This window comes from Pelodiscus sinensis, chromosome 14 (assembly GCF_052426305.1).
Source record: "Pelodiscus sinensis isolate ZL-2025 chromosome 14, ASM5242630v1, whole genome shotgun sequence".
NCBI lineage: Eukaryota > Metazoa > Chordata > Testudines > Trionychidae > Pelodiscus > Pelodiscus sinensis.
The window spans coordinates 20,484,367-20,504,658 of record NC_143065.1 but is presented as its reverse complement, the minus strand read 5'-3'; positions in this window follow the sequence as shown (position 1 = coordinate 20,504,658).

The window sequence follows — 20,292 nt, the reverse complement described above, 5'->3', positions numbered from 1 at the left end:
AGTAGGAGTAAGGAAGGATTATTAGTCTCATTTTATAGTTGGCGAGCTGCGCTCGGCGATAAAGTGACTAGTCACTCAGGACATCTGTGGCAGAGCTGGTAACTGAATCCAGTTCTCCTGGATCCCTTCTCTCTATTGTTATATAATTAATAATACTTAGTGCTAAATATAGTGTCTATCACCCCAAAACTACAGAAGGCTTTGCAGATGCTAATTAAACCTAACAATGACCCTGGGATTATGCTAGTTAGTGTCATGCCCATTCTATGGGGCTACACAACCAGTTTCTAATGCGCACCATATAAAGGATACCAAATTGCCCTCCTGGCACGTAAAGTGCCAACTCAATTCACATTCTGTATATGGAAAAGAGATAAAATGTGTGGCATGCCAAATAGGGGTTTGCAGAACTGTTAAGTATGGTGATCTTTTCACAGGCCACTTCTGTGATATGACCACAGTGGTATGTGACTTCAGACCTGAGCCAATGAAGAGAGATTCTGCATGCAGGTAGGCAAAAGAAACAACATCTATTAACAGCTACAGCTGGGAAGGGACAAAAAGCAGCAGGGATCTTTAGAAGTCTGGGCTTCAACCCCTTGAAAGCTAGAGCCAAATGGCATTAGCTGCACTGAAAGCAATGGGAGAGGTTGCAAAGCAAGACCCCCCACCCCCACCGTCATGAAAAGCAGTGAATTAAACTGAAGTCCTGTAAGGCAGATGCTGACATGGAATCCTCAAGCATATTTTCCTCCATCCCCTAGGTTGAGGTAGGTTTCTTTTTATGAGCATGATTACAGCTTAATTTATGGCTTTACTTAATTGTCTGAGCAACGCAGGGTTAATGTCCTGTGCGAGGACAAGTCATCTTTCCTTTATTACAGCAATCACTTAATGTAAAGTTAGGCTGTTAGATTTTATCTCCATATTCTTGGCAATGACCAGTACTACCGGGCTTTATTGCAAATTCTCCTTTTACATCATATACGCATTTACAAATATTTTACAGCCTACCTAAGGGCTGATATGTGACCATGTAGAGACAAAGATTAGGGTGCATCCCTGCCACCTTGCTCCTCATGCAGGATGACAAGTTAAATGACCGAGAAAAGAATAAACTGATCTAGGTCCACTTGTTCTAAAGTGTAACTGAGTACTGCTGCCATGGTTTATGTTAACAAACAGAAGCAACAGATTAATAACTGCAGCAACTGAAAGCTTCCTCCCTCTTAAACCAGCGAGTTAGATCTTTCATGCCCTCTGTTATTCTCGTGTAATGTAGAAAACCTTTATTTGAAAGCTGGGGCCTCTCCAGTACAAACTAGGAACAAATAAAATGCCGTGTAGGAGTTTCTTTCTCTTGTATATATACTTTGCTTTTCTCAGATTGAAAATCCATCCAATGAAAAAATTTGAGATCAACTGTGACCTGGCTTACACAGGTGTTAATTTATTCAGGTAGGCAGAGTTGTGCCCAGTAACAGCACCATGGAGTTTAGCCCGTGCCTCAACAAAAAGTAGGAGGAATATACAGTAGAAGCTAGATTACCTGAACACTCCAGGAGCCTCTCTGGATAATCAAGATCTTGGTTAATCCTTGATATGAAATACTGTCCTTCCCATGGTGGAATAGAGACTGACTACAGCAAATCTTGGGGGAACATACCTAGCCTTTGGACAACCAAGAGCTATGTTAACTAGAAATCAGCTAAAAAGGGGTTTTATTGTGTTGCTATGATGACCTTGTTATAGCTGGAATCCATACAGGCTGATCCTTGTGAAGTTTGTATAATAAAAGCTACAGAATTATGAATGCCAACATGAAGCAGGCAGGTTTTTGAGATTTGAGTGCAAACAGGATGATATGAATGCTTTCCAGTGCATAGAGAATGAGATAGGAAGGGAACTTTTGCCCATAGCACCCCAAATATTTCATTTTAAGTGCTCGTGAACGAAGGATCATGAGCAAGTGTACAAACACACTGTATAAAGAGCAGGCCATGGAATGTTAACCAGAGTCCTACTTATGGGTACCCATGTAGTGCCCAAAAATAAAAACAGACACTGTCATTTTTGTAAACATATTGAAATAGTTAACTACATTAAAAATTAAAAATGTGAGCATTTGGAATATATATATTCACAGCATGCATTTCACCCAAGGAACTAAATTGGCTTGTCATCATGTTAAAAGAATCCACTGAAACAATTTTTCAACTAAAGGGTACTTACCTTTATATTTAGAAGGGAAAAATTAAATGTCTATGTTCTGTGTTGAGTCCCTAACATTTTTAATTTAAATATTAATGTGAAAATGGTAACAATATAGAACAATATTATAGTGAAACCTAATATCACAAATTACTTGAGAGCTCTTTTAAAATCCAAATTCTGCCCAGTGTCTACTCCTTTGAAACAAACACTCTGCTCTAATGATCCATTCTGGTTATGTTATTATGAAGAATTATCACCAATATGGGCTACTTCCCTGGACATATTACTTAGAACTGAGCTGTTACCATCTGCCCTCACTCTTAACTGTGAAGACAAAAAGAACATCTTTCATAATTAGTATACGTATATATATAAAGTGGTGTCCAGTATGAGCATGCAGCAGGTTCTACACACAGTGCAACATGGATTGATTATATGCTGAGCATGTTTTAAGCATAAATGGTGAGGAAATCGGTTATATTCCCTGGTGGTTTTGTTTTTATTTTTGCTGCAGACAGGACTGAATACAAGAAGCTTTTGCTAGATAGTTCATATTATTGTGCAAGAACTAAAGAATGTACTCAAAAATCAAATAAGAATGGTCAGTGAGAATGTTTGTTCACCTATTTCTGAGCAGACCAAACAGTAATTGCAGTGAAAGTAGATTTCTCCCATCATGCCTTGTGCTCTATTGAGTTCACTCAAGATGTAATTGGAAAACAAATACAGCAACACCATCATCAGGACAGACACAAGTGCTTGTCTTGGGAATGGGTTGTTGTATAATGTGATAGGTCTTATTTCCACTGACACTCTTTATTCTTATCTAATAAAGCACGCCAGTACAGCCTTTGCAATCCTATAGTAATAATTAAACCTCATACATATATATTGTCATCCTGTGAAGAGTCCAAGGGATATTTTAATAACTATTAAATGTTAAGAACCAGGCCAAGTCTGAAATAGGATCTAATTCATTAACGTATTACTTTGTTAATTAAAAAAAATCATCATGAGGAAGCCAGAGGCTTTTTCTAATAAGAATGATTTTTACTTATGTTTGGAATCTATCGATGAATGATATCCCTCTTGTTAAGCAAAGTTGACTTTTTTTTGCTAGAAATGCAATGTAACAAGTTCCACAGCTATGTTTACTGTTCGCTTTTCCATTTATAGGCATCTCCATTGTGCCCAGCACAGCAGTAATGTCTGAGTGACTCACTAAATTAAAGATGCATCAGTATATTTTATTATGAGTTCTAGAATCTATAAAAATAATAAGGAAAGAAGAAAGCATGCACCGGTGAGACATGCTACACTATTTAAAAACACCACCAGACCTAAGAAGCTAAATTTGATGAGATTGCACATTTGATCGGACGCATTTGTTGGATGGTTTTAGTCTTAACAGGCACTTGGCATATCCCAAAAGGGTAATTTCAAAATAAATGCAGAGCTATTAGCTTCTGGACACCACAAAAATCATACTAGAATAGTACTGCAAAGTCAACCGAACTAAAAATATTTCAAGAGACATTGTGACTCTGCCAGCAACTGCAGCCAAGAAGCTTTTATCTGCTCTGAAGAAAGAAACTGTTAGGCATTAAAGCATGTCTTGGCTATCTGAAACAAACCTATCTTCTTTTTTTTATTCTTGCAAGTATGTAGACACAATGTGTAGCATGCTGCTCTACAGGAATCCATTATAATTTAGCATTATTTGTAATCACCTACCCAACATGACAGCATCATTAATTATGTCACAACCAGTAGGAAAATAACAAGGGAGCACAATCACTGCTTCATGTACAACGTTTAGAATGACACAGGAAGTTTACACCAACAAACCATATTAAAGCTATATGATCTGCTTGTACTGATAACACTAGAAATGCACATTATCTGCCTCTTTTTTAAATGTCCATGGCATGAAAGAATCTCCCCCCCTCCCCGCTGATAGATAGAAAACTTAATATTTACCACGGGAAATGCAAAATACACAACTTGTCAAATAGCATTTAGCCTCACTTACATACCACAATTATTTGGTTACCTTTTGTCTGCTTCCTGTCTGCTAAGTGTGATGCTTTTTTTTTTTTTTTTGGTTGTTTTTGCTTTTTTCCTCCTACCTAATATCCTGTGAAGGTGCCAATTACCTTACTGCTTATCAGTTGAAAACTATGCTTTGTGCAAAGGGAGCATCAATTATTTGTGAGCAGAGAGCAAAGCATGTTTGAATCATAATGATAGGATGCTGGGGCTTCCAGTAAATAGAACATATCAAAAGGCAACATAAATCTAATAAAGTGTAGGCCATAAGGGATCATCTCAGAAGTCCAAGCTTCAATCTTTAATTGTTAAAATTATGCTAGTTTTACAAAAAGGCAAGGTTGTGATTGTATCGGAGCTCTCTATAGGTTAAATGATTGGAAATAAACCACAGGAGGATAATACATTTCCTTCAGTCATCTCTGTCTTTAAGACATATTGTCTATTTTATTCTATTCATTCAAATCATTAGACTTTCTACTGTTGTGCTATCATTTATTCCTTGATTCTAAGTTGATAACCATTCTGCAGCAAACCCTCACTTCTCTCAAATCAGACATAAACGTGTTTCAAGCCCTTAATCCTCCAGAGGCTGCAGACTGAGCCCATAAAATGATGTTGTGGGTACAATGGTCACTTTGCTTTGTATCACTGATGCCTTTACAAAACTTGTTTTCATTTCAGGCTAGCTTTTGTGTTTTGGTGGAATGGGGCAGAGAGATTAGGTTATTCTTGAGCTACCTCTGTGAAGTCAACTCAATGTGCTTTTCAAACCCAATTTGAAGGTTTGGCCCTACTTTCTCCCTTTAGGACTGCAATATACTGGTTATTACTACAGACCATTATGTCATCATAACAACCTACTCAAAGTGGTGGGCTCCAGAGATAGCTCCTATGTACCTGTTTTTTTTTTTTTATACCTCACAACTATTCACCAGCTGACTGACACCATAAGACTTAAACGAGGTACAGGAATGACTGAAGCATTTATGGGATTATCATGTTTCTTCATCAGGCTAACAGCCCCCCTTCTGATGGCAGAAAGCAATGGTCCCACAGCAGAGCTAATTCTTTTGAGAAACTCAGAGATACATGCTGCAACATTTGAGGAACAAAACTCAGCAATCTCTTTATGAAGTATTAATTTATGCTTTGATTTTGGATTACAGATTGAGCTTCGCTAGTCTGGCACATTCGGGACCTGACCAGTGCAGAAACAGAATTTGCAGAACCACAGGAGGTCAATATTGTTAGCACCATTACCAATACTTCCACTGCTTACTGTGCTCATAGAAACATTCAGGGTTAAATTAGAGCTAAATAACAGTACAGAACACTCAGAGCCAGTACTTGGGGCTATAAACAAACTTTATGGGACTGCAAGAAATTTGGCCACACCCATGATAAGTGGACATCCAGCTAAGGAAAATAATGCCAGATCATGGATGTTGCTGGACCAGTGTTGGACTAGAGAGGTGCAACCTGTATTACATGGTTACTGGGTACAGAAGGAGTGTTGCTTCTGACGTAATTGTTGGAGCTTACCAAATTACTCAGTGCAGAATATTATTTCACTGTACATGATCATTCAGGCCACTAAGCCTTTAGCAAAATGTTATTCCTTCTTCCTGATGAATGTATACATCACAGTATCAATAATGTAAGAGAAAAATAGTGGTGTCATTTTCTCAAACTGGCAATTTTAAACACTGTAGTATGAACAAAACTATCACTGATGTAAAGTCTGACTTCTTGTGGTGACTTGTGGTCACTATGATCCAAGGTTGAGGGGGATGGGAAGCTTGGAACTTCAGGTATGAAAGGGAAGGATGTATGGAAGAGAAAGCTGAGCAGAGAAGCCATGGAATAGTGTCTTTCCTATCTAGCCTCTGTGTGGATGTACTTCTCTCACCTTACTACACTGTTCAGTAACCAGTTATTATTTCTGCACGTCACCTGTTTGGTGACTTAGTAAACTTCTTCCCCATTCCCACATCCTGAGCCCATGTAGAACAGGCAGACAGGCTTTGTCCAAGGGAGCTTAAATGCCTGGCTAGTTCTAATCATTAGGGAATCTACAACTTAGAAGGAACTAGTGAGAAAAATCTCTCTTTGGTATGTCTAAACCTACCTCACTTCAGTTGTCACCTCTCATTTTACATCCTCAATTTAGAAAATAATCTCGTTTTGTTAATCCCAGAGAGGTAGCCATGTTAGTTTGATTTTAGTAAAACAAAAAAAGCAGAAACAAAAACAAAGGAAAAAGCAGTCATGCTTTTTTTCTTTAAGTCTGGCACCCTCTGGACCTGACCGGTGCCGACCAAGAGAGTTTGCTGAACCCGCGGAGTTCAATATTGTCTAGTAGCATTACCAACTCTTCCACTGTTTACTGGGCTCTTAGAGGACAGTTAGGGGGTAAATTAGCACTAAATAACAGCACAGAACACTGAGAGCCAGGACTGGGGGGCTGTAAACAAATGTTATGAGACCAAGGGAAATTTGGCCACACCCATGATAAGTGGACATCTGGCTAATTAAAATCATGCAGTCTTGTCAGAGAGAAGCAGAGCCACTGAAGACCCCATCTCTGTCTGTACTCATGTCAGTGGTATCTATGGCAGCCTTAGACCAAAAAAAAAATGCCTTTTCATAACATGTGTGTGCAGTGTATGATGCGTTAGGGCTTTCATCCCTGATGGGAGCCTTAGGCACTACCACGATGCAAAGGATTATTGATCATAACAATGGGCACTTGAGGTCTCTCTCCTCCCTGTTTAGAACCTTGCAAAATAGTAGCAATATATATCCATGTTGCAAAGGTATGAATGACTGCCCAAGATGGAAGGCAACTAAGAATGATTTCCATGTTCTTCACTAGATGTTAGGAGATCATCAAGCAAAGTGATTGGTGCAAATCTCTGCACTGTACCCAGGACTGAAACCAAACATTAGTAACACATATCTAAGACTTTCAAACAGGTATGGGTTGGGTCATGGTGAAAGATTTGGAATGGGACAGCATTTGTTTCATCCAGACTGGTTTACCCATCCTGAAGAGAAGCAATCTCCTCCTGAACATAGTGATTCTTATTGACTTCGCATAACCCTTTATGATAACCAAGACTCTCCTTCCTGCCATTTCTCCAGAGCATTGGCCCACATGCTGCTAAGGTGGGTCCGTCTGTTCATTCTCCTTCTGCAGGGGGAAGAACTTAAGGAATGTACGCGCAAACAGAAGCCTATGCAACTTAGTGTTATCATTGTAGACTGTGACTGGGAGGTCTGGTGGCTGAGGAATGATGGTACTACTCTTTGGCTGGTGTTTTTGGAGGAATCTCTCCTGGACACCTCCATCAGTCAACACCGTGAAGGCTTATCTCTAGAGTGGGGATCTCTCACACTCTGTGGATCTCAAAAGTTGTTCCTTCTACCAACAGCAGATGATCTAATAAAAGATGTTGCCTCACCCATGTTGATTTGCTCACACCCTGGGACCAAAATGGCTACAACTCTGCAACTAAATAAATAATAATAATAATAAGTAGGGCCTTATATTATACCTACGACCAGCTTTCAATAGGCAAAAATCTGATCAGAACATGCAATGGTTTGTTCTGATATAACATTTACAGCTGCTTCTGCTCATATTGGAAACATAGAAAAAGAACACTCACTTGGCAAATTCCTTGAATCCTGAAATTTGAATGCTGCCTCCTGAGCTCTCCAGGCAACCCCCATTTGTTAATTCATCCTGTATTTTACCTTATGTTTTAATCTGTTTAGTGGCAAGCTATGTGGATTCCCACTTTTTCATTCTCTGTGTTGCTGTACCTGGCACAATAGGGTCCTGCACCATGAATGCGGCTCCTAGGTCATCCTGGAATAGTACCAGCAAGTAAGTAAATAATAAAATTGAGAAAGGTTGTATTAAATATAACCAGCTGCTGAACTTACCCTTGCACTGCAAGCCAGAATGAGAATATCAGTGCAGAGGGCAACAGCCATATGACTGTATCTAAGAGCTTGCCTACCTCCCATAGGTGAAAATATAATGGGCATGCTTAGCTGTTGCTTATTCAAATGATTTCCAGCCTTAGAAGAGAGCCCGTCTCTTTCTACTATCCCATCACTAGTCTCCTTTCCCTAGCTATCTTGTGAGACAGCTCAGTAGCCATTCACACACCCTAAGAAATTTTCTTCCCCCCTTCATCTACAATAGCATGGGGGGGGGGGTCCCCCGACAGCTCTTTTTCCCTGTGGCAGAAAATTTCAGACGTGGCAGAGGAAAGCTCTTGGTCCAACCCTCCACTTACAGCATTTTCATGAAAGAAATACCTTTGTAACCTTTTGCCTTAGCAGCAGCTCTTCTAGAGGAGAAGGCTTCTATGACCTTCTTTTTACCTCTAGCATTTTTCAGAGAGCAGTTTCACAGACACCCCCCGCCAACAGCAGCAGCAGCCAACATTGGCAGCTATACTTTGCCTCTAGCTGACCCTTGTGAATGTTCACACACTGGGACTCCCTGAGCTCATACAAGACATGTGGGTTCCCAGTGTGCCATGCATTCTGGGAGATCTATAGGGAATGCCCCAAAATGCAGCCTCAGCAGATCAACTGCCATTGTCAAAAGAGCAGATAAAATTGCAACCACGTTTTTCAGTGCCAGAGAGAAAGGTTTAGATTAGGTTCCATTTCTAGTACAAGGTAAGGCTTGGGTAGGTTTTTGTTTTATCTGAGCTGATGTTAGCCATCCTTAGAAATTTGTAAGCTACTTGCTGGTATTTAATACTGATCAAGGCCCACTACATTAAAAAAAAAGTCTCTTCTAGCTTGTGTTGTCCTCATCATTTATTGTTTGTGATACAACTATTTACTGCTTTGTCAGCTCACAACAACGGCTAAGAAAACAGAAACAATAGGATCATTTACTGAGACTGTCAAATACATTTTTAACATCATCTGAGTGATACAGTTGTGTTTTGTTAATGTCTATATTTCAAGTATTAGCTGTTTTATCTAGACTGGAGGCACTGGAATCTGCATATGTTTAAAAACTCAAAGGGAGATCAAAAGAAATGTATGGATAGTGGAAAGTTATTTCTTTGAAGTATGTCTCCTGCTTTCTCATGGATTCTGGGTACTGGTGACCCTAACCTCATTACTACTAGGTAGTAAATATAATAGACTTAGCCAACCATTGAAAACAGAAACTTTAAACTTTATGGGGTTTGCAGACACTCCCTAGAGTATTATAGGACACTAAGGATGAATGCCAAAGAGGATTTTTTTTTATCTCTCCTTCTTCCCTTCTTCCACTCTGAAACAATCATCAATTACCCTTATCCACCTGCACCATCTCATCTAAGTTCATTTTCAAGATGAAGTTTCCTCGTTGGATGGTGGCTGTCCAATCCTCTTTCTGTCCATCATGGACTGCTTTAGACCTGTCCCCAGACTGACAGCCTGAGAGCGAATCAATAATAATTATCAGACTGCAACCACAGAGAGCTGTGTAATTCTGCGATGCTATAGCACTGAACAAACAGCCCCATGTCTGCCACTGCAGCTTTAAATATGCTGCTCAGGGTTGTCCATTTAGCTACTTTGATCATGTGATTATTAGTAGATTGTTGGGGTTTTTTTTCTTGTTACATAAAAGCCTTTAAAAATTGCATGTTATTTTCCATGACACATGACTGAGGATACCCACAGTATTCCACTATGTAAAAAGCCATTTGCTAGCTGATGTAAAATAAATCAGTGGAATAGAGCAGTAGATAATCATGAAGATGGAGACAGTTGTTTTTCTTGATTTTTGTCTTTTATGAGAACCAAGTATAACAGGAAAAACAATACCAGGACATGACATATAAATTTATGTCATTTGATAATGGCTGCATGACTACATGCATTATATTGCTTTAGAAATGATACTCCGGGTGGCACAGTCCTATGTTCAGTAATGGTATATGAATGACAAAGGTGTCTGTGCTTTTGCATTTAATGACATAGGAAAGTCAGAAAGAATTTTAGTGAACACCGGTGTTCCCTCTGGCCTGGTCTACACTAAAGGGAAAAATTGACTTAAGATATGCAACTCCAGCTTATTAATTATGTAGCTGGAATCGACGTATCTTAAATAGTTAGTCCTGCTCCTCACAAGGAGTATCTGCACCAACTGGGGTGCCCTTCTCAGTTCAAATTATCGGATTTTCACTATACCCGCTAATTTGAACCTTGGAAGATTGACTGTGACAATGTCGATCTTCTGTGTAGTGTAGACAAAGCACTTTAATATTTTCCATCCATGTTTTGACTTTTTCCACCCATGTGTAGAATACATTTTAATGTGCACCAAGCATGTGGGAATGTGCACCACCAGTAGAAACAAACCACTTAACAATGGGTACTCTGCTAATCAGCTGAGCAGCATTTGAATATGTCCTGAGCAGCCGTACATGTATAGCTTACAAGGAACCCTGGTGCACATCCGGATCCCATTGGGTTACACACTATTAAGGCAAGGTGGCTTTGAGAGAAAACTTGAATTAATGCCAAATTAATCACTTTAATAATCAATAATATCTTCTGTAAGTTTGGGTTTATGGTTTAACACAACAGAGATATTTGTATGCTGGGGGAGGGGGGGTGGAGGTAAATGTATACAGTGAATATGGTACAGGTTGGACCTCCCACATCCAGCAGTCTTGGAACCTGACTGGTTCTGGATGAGGGGTTTTGTCAGATCAGGGGAGGTCATATTTGGACACGTGCCACTGGTCCAGCTGCTGGTCTCCTGACTGGCTCCTCACCTCCTGTTGGTTCCGCTGCCCTGCCGAACCTGCTGGCCTGCTGTGGCTCCAGGACCCACCAGCCAGCCTCGCATGCTGACCTAGATCTCCGGGATCCGCAGGACATCCACATGTGCTGCACTGGGGCAGGCAGCCACGTGCCAAGGCTCCCTGCCTCACCAAGCTACCATGGCTCCCAGCCTTTCTGGGCAGCCATGCACCAGGTCTCCCAACCCCGCTGGGCAGTCCCGCTGCCACGCACTGGGTGGCCCCGCTGTCAGCTCACTGCAGGCAGCCCACTGCTTCGCTGGCCCTTCAGGGATCCTTGCTGCTGGCCCTTCACTGGGACACTCTGGTCCTGCAACAGCCATGCCGGACCATGGATGTTGCCAGACCAGAGAATCCCAGTTAAGAGAGTTTCAACCTGTACTTCCAAAACAGGCATTTGGGAGTGCTAGGTAGCTAATTCTTCTATTGTGTTGGAACATATAAATGCTGGATATTATCATCATAGATTCAGAGGTTTAGACAGGCCAACCAGGATCATCTAATCTAACCCCCTGCCGTGCAGGATTTGTTGTGTGTAAACTATCCAAAACAGATGGCTATTCAGTCTCCTTTTGAAAACCTCCACTAACAAAGCTTCCTCAATCTCCCATGGCAATTTGATCCACTGTCCTATTGTTCTACAGTCTCAAAGGGGTAGCTGTATTAGTCTGTAACTTTAAAAAAGAGTAATAGTGTAGCACCTTAGGGTCTAACAAAAATATGTACAGTATCATGAGCTATTGTGGGAAAAACCTACTTCCTCACATAAGTAGAGTTTTCCCTAAATTTTAATCCTAATCTGCTATGCTGTAATTTGAAGCCCCTCCAGTATTCCTGCAGGAGCTATGATGAAGTATTGACAATATCTCCATGATCAATGTTCCCCTCAGCTTTTGGCAAATGTTTTTGGGACTGGGGCAAACACCATGTATGAATGAAATTACTATTTGGTCAGAAATTTAGGTCACATCTTTCTAACTCAGCATATAAATCTGTTATGGCCGTTATACTGTTTTTGCTAACCTTGTGTGAAAGCAGTATTACTTAGTTTAGCTAATGTCTGCCACAACAGATTTCCAGCAAAGTATTTGTGAGTGATGCATTATATTGAGATACCTCATGCCTTTAATGTAAAAGATATGTTGTTGAAATACTTTTTCAGCCAACCATGCAATATGCAGGTATAAGGAAAAAACATCATATGCCATATGAAAATCTAACTTGTGAATTAGTCAGTTCAAAACTAATTGGTTATCTGCTTTTTAATGGCTATAAAGAAATGCAATCACTTATTTAAATCTTTTTGATGAATTGCATTGCTTTAAGTTATGCAATGTTATAAAATATTAGGAATGGTACAACTGGACTTTCATGAAATATTATATATATCATCTCCAAAGATGGATCTTGTATAATGAATAGCTTTGTAGAACTCAGGCAGTTAATGGCTTTTCCAAAACAAGCTGAAGCTGCTAAATCATAATAGGTTTCAGAATACGATTGCTGCATCCTTCTGAATTGGATGTGTGTGCTTAAAAACCTCTGGGAAAAAGATAATGGGGCAAACCTGGGATCATGCACCAAGCACTGAAAATTTTTTACTGGTTTTCTCTGGAAAATATTTCTAGATTTAATAGAGACTATAAAAGGCAAATGACAAAATGAAACAATTAATAGAATTACATCTCTTCTTCAGGAAAATTGAATTTCATTCTATGTGATGACAATTACCGCCAAGTTATAAAGAGTTGCTTGAGGTTAGAGCCTCTAGAATAACTTGATGGAGTCCATTGTCTTACACCGATCCATGCCAGCTGAGGATCTGTTCCTCAATTTTTAAGACTTCTTTGAACTAGAAGCATATTACTTTGGTGAATGTGGGTTTCTCTAGACCATTGAATTTTCCTTTCGTTTTTGTACTGTGATTATCACTATGATACCTGAGCCTCTGTATTGTAGGCATCCTCCATTGTTGATCAAATGAGCAACTGAATCTCAGATACATACCAAGCCTCTTCGATATTTTCTAGTTGTCTGGGCTGAAGAAGCAGCTGGGAAGGCAGAGGATTATGAGCAGGCACCCTTATTCTCTGGGAGAGGATGAGTCAGTTTCAGCTATCATTATAAGTAGTGGAAGAACAGGATATCTCAAGTGCTTGGACATAAATGTACGGTATATTGGGACAGACCAAGAGAAAGGAATAACCTGTCAGGGCAAACTGGAATTGAAGCAATTCTTAAGTCAGTTTTGAGTCTTGATTACAAACGTAAGTGAAGCTAACTGAGGAACAGGGACCATCATCTAGTTGATTCTGCAGTTACGAAAAAAATGAATGAAAAGAAAATTATGGTGTTGGATATGACCAGTATGTGTGCTGGGAGCACTGGGAGAAATATCATTGAACTGAAGGAATAGGAACAATGGGGAAAAGCAAGAGTGCCATTTATGGGGGGTTAGGAGGGCTACTGCCTCCCCTCCTTAGTGTGGACCCTGGATTTCATACCTGAGGGCTGCTTAAACCTCATGTCCTGACTCCACAGGCAGTTCTTAAATGCAACAGAGTTTGAGCTGTTTACAGCTTTGCCTTTAGGGCAGGGAGTTAGTTATAAAAAGAGGGAGGCAGGGTGATTAAGAAAAATAAAAGGCTGGTTATTCAGGTAATTGAAGGATTGTTAGATCATCATGAAAATATTGCTGGGTACTCGACTTAAAAGATTGGGGGGGGGGGGAAGAGTAGGAATGAGTGTTGTGCTGCAGGGATCTGCACTTGGGTCACTGCTGTTAAATTTCTAATAAATATTCTTGAAAAGGGGGTAAACAGTGACTAATACAAAGCTGACTGCAAAGAGTTACAAAGGGATCTTACAAAACTAGGTGATGGGGCAACTCAAGGGTAGATGGAGTTCAGTATTAATAAATGCACATGAAAAAAATATAATCCTAACTGTAGATACAAAAATGATGGTGTCTAAAATAGCTGTTACCATTCAAGAAAGAGATCTTGAAATAATTCCCTGAAAACATCTGTTCAATGTGCATTGGTAGTCTAAAAACTAAAAAGCTAACAGAATATTGAGAATCATTAGGAAAGGAATAGATAATAAGACAAAATACCATATTGTCTGTATATAAAGTCTTTGTATGCCCACATCTTGACTATTGTATGCAGATCTGGCCAACCCATTTAAAAAAAGATATAGGCTATGTCTACACTGCAAGGTTTTTGCGCACAAACCTGTGGAGCATCCATACCTCAAATGCGCTTTTGTGCAAGAAAATCAAAAGTAAAACGGCAGAACAGAGGGCTTTTTCCACCATAGGTAAGCCTCCTTTTACGAGGCATAACTCCCTTTTGTGCAAGAGTTCTTGCGCAAAAAGGCAAGTGTGGACACTCCAGAGGAAAAAGCACAGGTGCTCTGATGGCCATTCTGTGAATGCGCAAAAGCATCCCTGCAGTGTGGATGCTCTCTTGCGCAAAAGCACATCGCTTTTGCAATGTGCTTTGAGGTGTGGACGTGCTCTTGCGCAAGAAGTTTTTGCACAAAAACTCTTGTGCAAAAGGCTTCTTGTACAAGAAGCATGAAGTGTAGATGTAGCCTTAGTGTATGGAAAAGGTACAGAAAGGAAAACAGAAATGATTAGGAGGTTAAGAACATCTTCCATATGAGGAGAGATTAACAAGACTGGGATTTTTCAGCTAGGAAAATAAATGACTAAAATGTGGGAGAATATGTTAGAGGTCTAGAAAATCATGAATGGCATGGAAAAATAGAATAAGGAAATGGTATTAATTCCTTCACATAACACAAGAAGCTGACCCAATTAAATTTATAGGCAGCAGATTTCAAATAAACAATCATAGGCAACAGGGAATGGATTATGATGATTGCCTCTTCTGTTTATTTCTTCTGAAGCACTTGGCATTGGCCACTGTTGGAAGACAGGATACAGGGCTAGAAGGACTTTTGCTATGACCCAGTATGGCCATTCTGATGTTCTTATATAGAACTGAAATGTATCTGCCCTCTGCTGTAACCCTCTAGACTCCACTCTCCTTCCAGAACTAAGACAGAGCCCAGAAGTCCTGACATGCTCTCTCTCTCTCTCTGCAGAGTTAATAACAAAGTAAGAATATATATTCAAATCTTAAGACTAGCCAGTATCTTGTAAGTAACTTGCCACAAGATGTCAGAATATGCCAGTGTTATAGCTGAGTGGGTCTAATATTTATTTAATGTTCTTTCTTTTATATAGGAATTAGATACAGTGCTCCTGTCAGCTAACGGCTAAGTTGTCTGCCAAAAAAAGTTTTCCAGTGCCTTAGTAGCCCCTGATTAGAGATGATGTGTGTGTTGGGGGGGGGGAGGCGATTGAGTTGGCTCCCCCCCATTTGGTGCTTGGCTTTCAGTAACACTGCTGAAGCCTCTGTCCTCAGCCTCTGTCCTCAATCTCTCTCTCTCTTCTTACCCCCACTGCCCTATCATGGCATGCACAGGTCATCTCCCCCCACCAAAACATAAAATGGCACCCCTGGGAAAAAGTCACGTGTGCCCTGGAAGCTGCACTAAGATTCACAGAGCTGAACAGTAGAATCACATATTGCAATCCAGGACAAGAAAAATTAGTGTGTGTGATAGAACAGAAAGTAGGTGATGTAATATCTTGTATAGGACCAAATTCTGTTGGTGAGAGAGAGACTAGCTTTTGAGTTTACACAGAGCTTTTCTTCAGGTCTGGAATATAATTTGCAGATATGGAGGAGGACTGGAAGGCTATTAGAACGAAGGTGAGAGATGATTAAAAAAAAGGAATAAAGGAACAGGCAGAGCAGAAGTACTGTGAAGAAAAATTTCATTTATTCCTTAAATAAGTATGCAGGATTGTGAAAGGTTGACTGGTTAGCCAGTAAGTAGCACCCTTAACCGGTAAGCATCACCATTAAGGGTTCTGGTTAACTGTTAATTGGTGGGGGCAAGAACAGCTCCCTGACTGCCACAGGCAGGGGGCTGTTCCAGCCTTGTGATGGGCCTGGGTGCCCCACAGGCCAGGGCTGCTCTTGTGTCTGGAGCAGCCTCTGTCAGCTGCAAGCATAGGCGCCTTGCAGGCAGATCCCATTGCAGACAGGGTGCCTGGACAGCGCTGGGCTGATGCTCTTCTGCCTGTGCCCCCTTTACCTGGTTAACTCGTTAAACATAATGTTTACTTGATTAGCCAATTAAATTAATGGGATTTGACATCCCTATAAAGAATATGAGACCAGCAAAGTGGGGCACTGGGGAGATTGTAAGGATAATTCACTGATACAAAGATAAACAAACAAAAATAAGCAAATAAAATGACTTCTATACCTCAGTGTTCCTAAATGGGATGAGCATGGATACTTGATGCAGACATGCATTTTCCAGGGGAGGCAAGATAAATATAGAAGAAAATAATGTAAGGCTGATTCTGCCATGCATTTCTCCAGTTTCACTGCAATGGAGATCCATGCAATTCATGGAATCACAAGTGACAACACAAGCCTAAGGATCATGTTCGGACAGAGAAGAGTTAGAATTTCTGAAGATAGTCAAGTTACAATGACCAAATGGTACCCATCTTAGATTATTAAAGAGAGTGTAGACCAGGAGACATTATCTGATAGGGAATGTCTACACTACAGCGCTAGTTCGAACTAACTTAGTTCGAATTAGTTAATTCGAACTAAGCTAGTTCGAACTAACGCGTCTAGAACTAAAAACTAGTTCGAACTAGCGTTTTGCTAGTTTGAACTAGCAAGTCCACATTGAGTGGACTCTGAACAGGGCTTAAGGATGGCCGGAAGCAGTGCCGGCAGGGCATAAAAGGAGGACTTAGAGCATGGAGATGCTGTCTCAGGCTAGCCGAGGGCTGCGCTTAAAGGGTCCCGACCCCCACCCCGGACACACAGTTCTAAGGGGTGCCCCGCTTGCAAAGAAGTTCTGGCTTGGAGTGCCCTGAGTGCCCACACTGGGCACATCACACCACTCGGCCATCAGCCCAGCTGCACTTGCTGCAGGCTGCCATCTGGGGAGAGGGAGTAATTGGGGGGCTGCAGGAGAACTTCCACCCCCAGAAGCCCGCAGAGCCAGCCCAGTCCTCCCCATCGGGGGCTCGTACCCCATTCCTCCCTCACCTCCTTCCACTTACCCTTCCTTAGCCCCCCTTCTTATTGATGTACAAAATAAAGATAACGTTTCTTCCAACATTGACTCTGTCTTTATTGAACAAAAACTGGGGGAGACTGGGAAAAGGAGGTGGGAGAGGGGAAGAGAAAGGCTGGGAGAGGGGAGGGCAACTAACATGATCAGGGGTTGGGAACAGGTCCCAGATGAAGAAAGGCTACAGAGACTGGGACTGTTCAGCTTAGAAAAGAGGAGACGGAGGGGGGACAGGATAGAGGTCTCTAAAAGCAGGGGTTGGGTGGAGAGGGTGCATTCAGAAAAGTTCTTCCTGAGTTCCCATAAAGAAGGACTAGAGGACACCAAAGGAAAGGAATGGGTAGCAGGCTTGAAACTAGTAAGAGAAAGTTGTTCTTCTTCCCAAAGCAAATAGTTAACCTGTGGAACTCCTTGCTGCAGGAGGCTGTGAAGGCTAGAACTAGAACAGAGTTGAAAGGGAAGTGAGATAAAGTGATGGAGGTTGGCTCCATGGAGTCCTATTAGCCAGAGGGTAGGAGTGGTGTCCCTGCCCAAAGTTTGTGGAAGGCTGGAGAGGGATGGCACGAGACAAATGGCTTGGTCATTGTCTTCGGTCCATCCCCTCCAGGGTCCCTAGGGTTGGCCGCTGTTGGCAGACAGGCTACTGGGCTAGATGGACCTTTGGTCTGACCCAGGACGGCCATTGTAAGCTCAGGGCTCAGTGTCGGGGGTCTCAGTGGACCCCCTTGATTTTCATGCACACCTGGTCCTGGGTGGCCAGGCTGGCAGCTCTCCTGCCCTAGCCGGCCACTTTCCTGTGCCTAGTGCGGAGATCGTGGACGAGGTCCACGATGTCCGCACTAGCCCAGGAAGGTGCCCGCCTCTTGCGGTCCAGGGCAAACTCCCGGGAGCCGCCAGCCTGGTCCCGGCAAGAGGGGGTGGGCTGGGGGGCATCGGGTGGGTGGCTCTGTGCCGTGCCAGGTGCAGGGTCTGCTAGCTGGGTGCTGGCAGGCTTGCACCTGGCACGGGCACCGTAGCCAGCCCGTGCCCCTTTAAGGGGTCTGGGGCCGGGAGGGGGGCATAGAGTTTCCCTGGTGTTGGCCAGAGTGGCCACCAGGGAAACCTGGGGAGGGCTAGCCTCCCACTAGTTCGAACTAAAGGGCTACACAGCCCTTAGTTCGAACTAGCTAGTTCGAACTAGGCGTTAGTCCTCGTAAAATGAGGTTTACCTAGTTCGAACTAAGCGCTCCGCTAGTTCGATTCAAATTCGAACTAGCGGAGCGCTAGTGTAGCGCCTATTAAAGTTAGTTCGAACTAACGTCCGTTAGTTCGAACTAACTTTGTAGTGTAGACATACCCATATATATTAAACACTCTGGCTACGTCTAGACTGCCCCCTCTTGCACAAGAGAATATGCAAATGAGGCAAAGCGGTGAATATCGCCGTGCCTCATTTGCATACTTAATGAGCCACCATTTTTGCGCAAGGGGCTTTTGTGCAAAAAGGAGCTATCTACACGGCAAAACCCCCCTCTTGCACAAGAGCCGTTCTGCCGCTTTTTTTCAGGAAGAACGCCTCTTGCACAAGGGGGAGGGGGTTTGCTGTGTAGACGGCTCCTTTTTGCGCAAAAATGGTGGCTCATTAAGTATGCAAATGAGGCACAGAGATATTCACCTCTTCGCCTCATTTGAATATTCTCTTGCACAAGAGGGAGCAGTCCAGACAAAGCCTCTGAGTAACAGCAGACACTCCAATCTAACTGAGGGCACATCTATACAGCAGGACAAAAGCCAAAATAAACTACACAACTTGAGATATGTCAACTGTCAGCTTTTAAGCAGTCTAACACAACCATAACTGACATTACATTGCCACAACTTCAATATTGGACTTTTTATTATTACTAATTGGAAGGACAAAGGACAAAAAGACAAACATAAGAATATATTTTGTTAAAGACTATTTAATATATCAAATGGACTATTGTGGGCAGCAATACATGCAGATAAGTAGTTTTTAAAGCCTCCTAAAGAACAAAAGGTATTATGGGACCCCACATCTAATTTAAATCCATTTTAGTTGAATTTCTGGCTTTCTGACTGGCAAAAATTACTGGGGTCTATGATCAAGCAAGTAGCTAGCAGAATTTTTCGCCAGTTTGCGTTCAGGATAAAAACAAAGGCTAAGAAAGACTATGTATACACTGCAGCACTATTTCAGGATACCAGAGGTAACCCAAAATAGCTAATCGCTTATGAGCATTAGTTTGAAATATAATGGGCTCGATATTCCGACGTCCCTGTAAACCTCATTCCAGGAGGAGTAAGAGATGTTTCGAAATAGCAATTAATTTCAAATTAAGTGTTGTGTAGACAATGTCAAATTTCGAAATAAGCTATTTCAAAATAAGATCAAAATAAGATATGCAATTCGCATAGCTCAAATTGCGTATCTTATTTCAAGCTACAGGTGCAATGTAGACACACCCAAAAATCTTAGTAATCTACAAGGATGAAAGAACATTGAAAAAAATGACCCAGTCAGTTACAGCACTGGTCAGAATGTGGTCTCAAGTGTTAACTACCTTGCTAAAAGTTGGAAATCCTTGTGAGTCAGAAGGTGTTGCATATTCTGTGTATATGTGTGTGCATGTGTCTGTGTGTAGGGAGGGGGAAGTTAATAGCTATAACACTATTACTGCAACAGAAATTTTTATGACAGAAAATTTAACTCTTTAGTTCCAAATGCAGAACAAGCTTATTATGCTTATCTTCGAATTCCCATAGAAATTTCCTAAAATTCTAGTTTTTCTTGTGTTTTGTTTTGGTTTTAGAGATTTCTGCAGAAAAGTGTTTGCTTCATTTAAACATACACAACTGGTCACTTTCTACTGGCAAGGAAAAAAATTAAATGAAACAAGCCAGAGGCATGATATTAATGTGGAGTGCATTAGAAGAAAGAATGACAGTATGAACAGTGCAGTGACTGATTTATAAAATCAATCACATACTTTTGGCTTGATATGTTGTT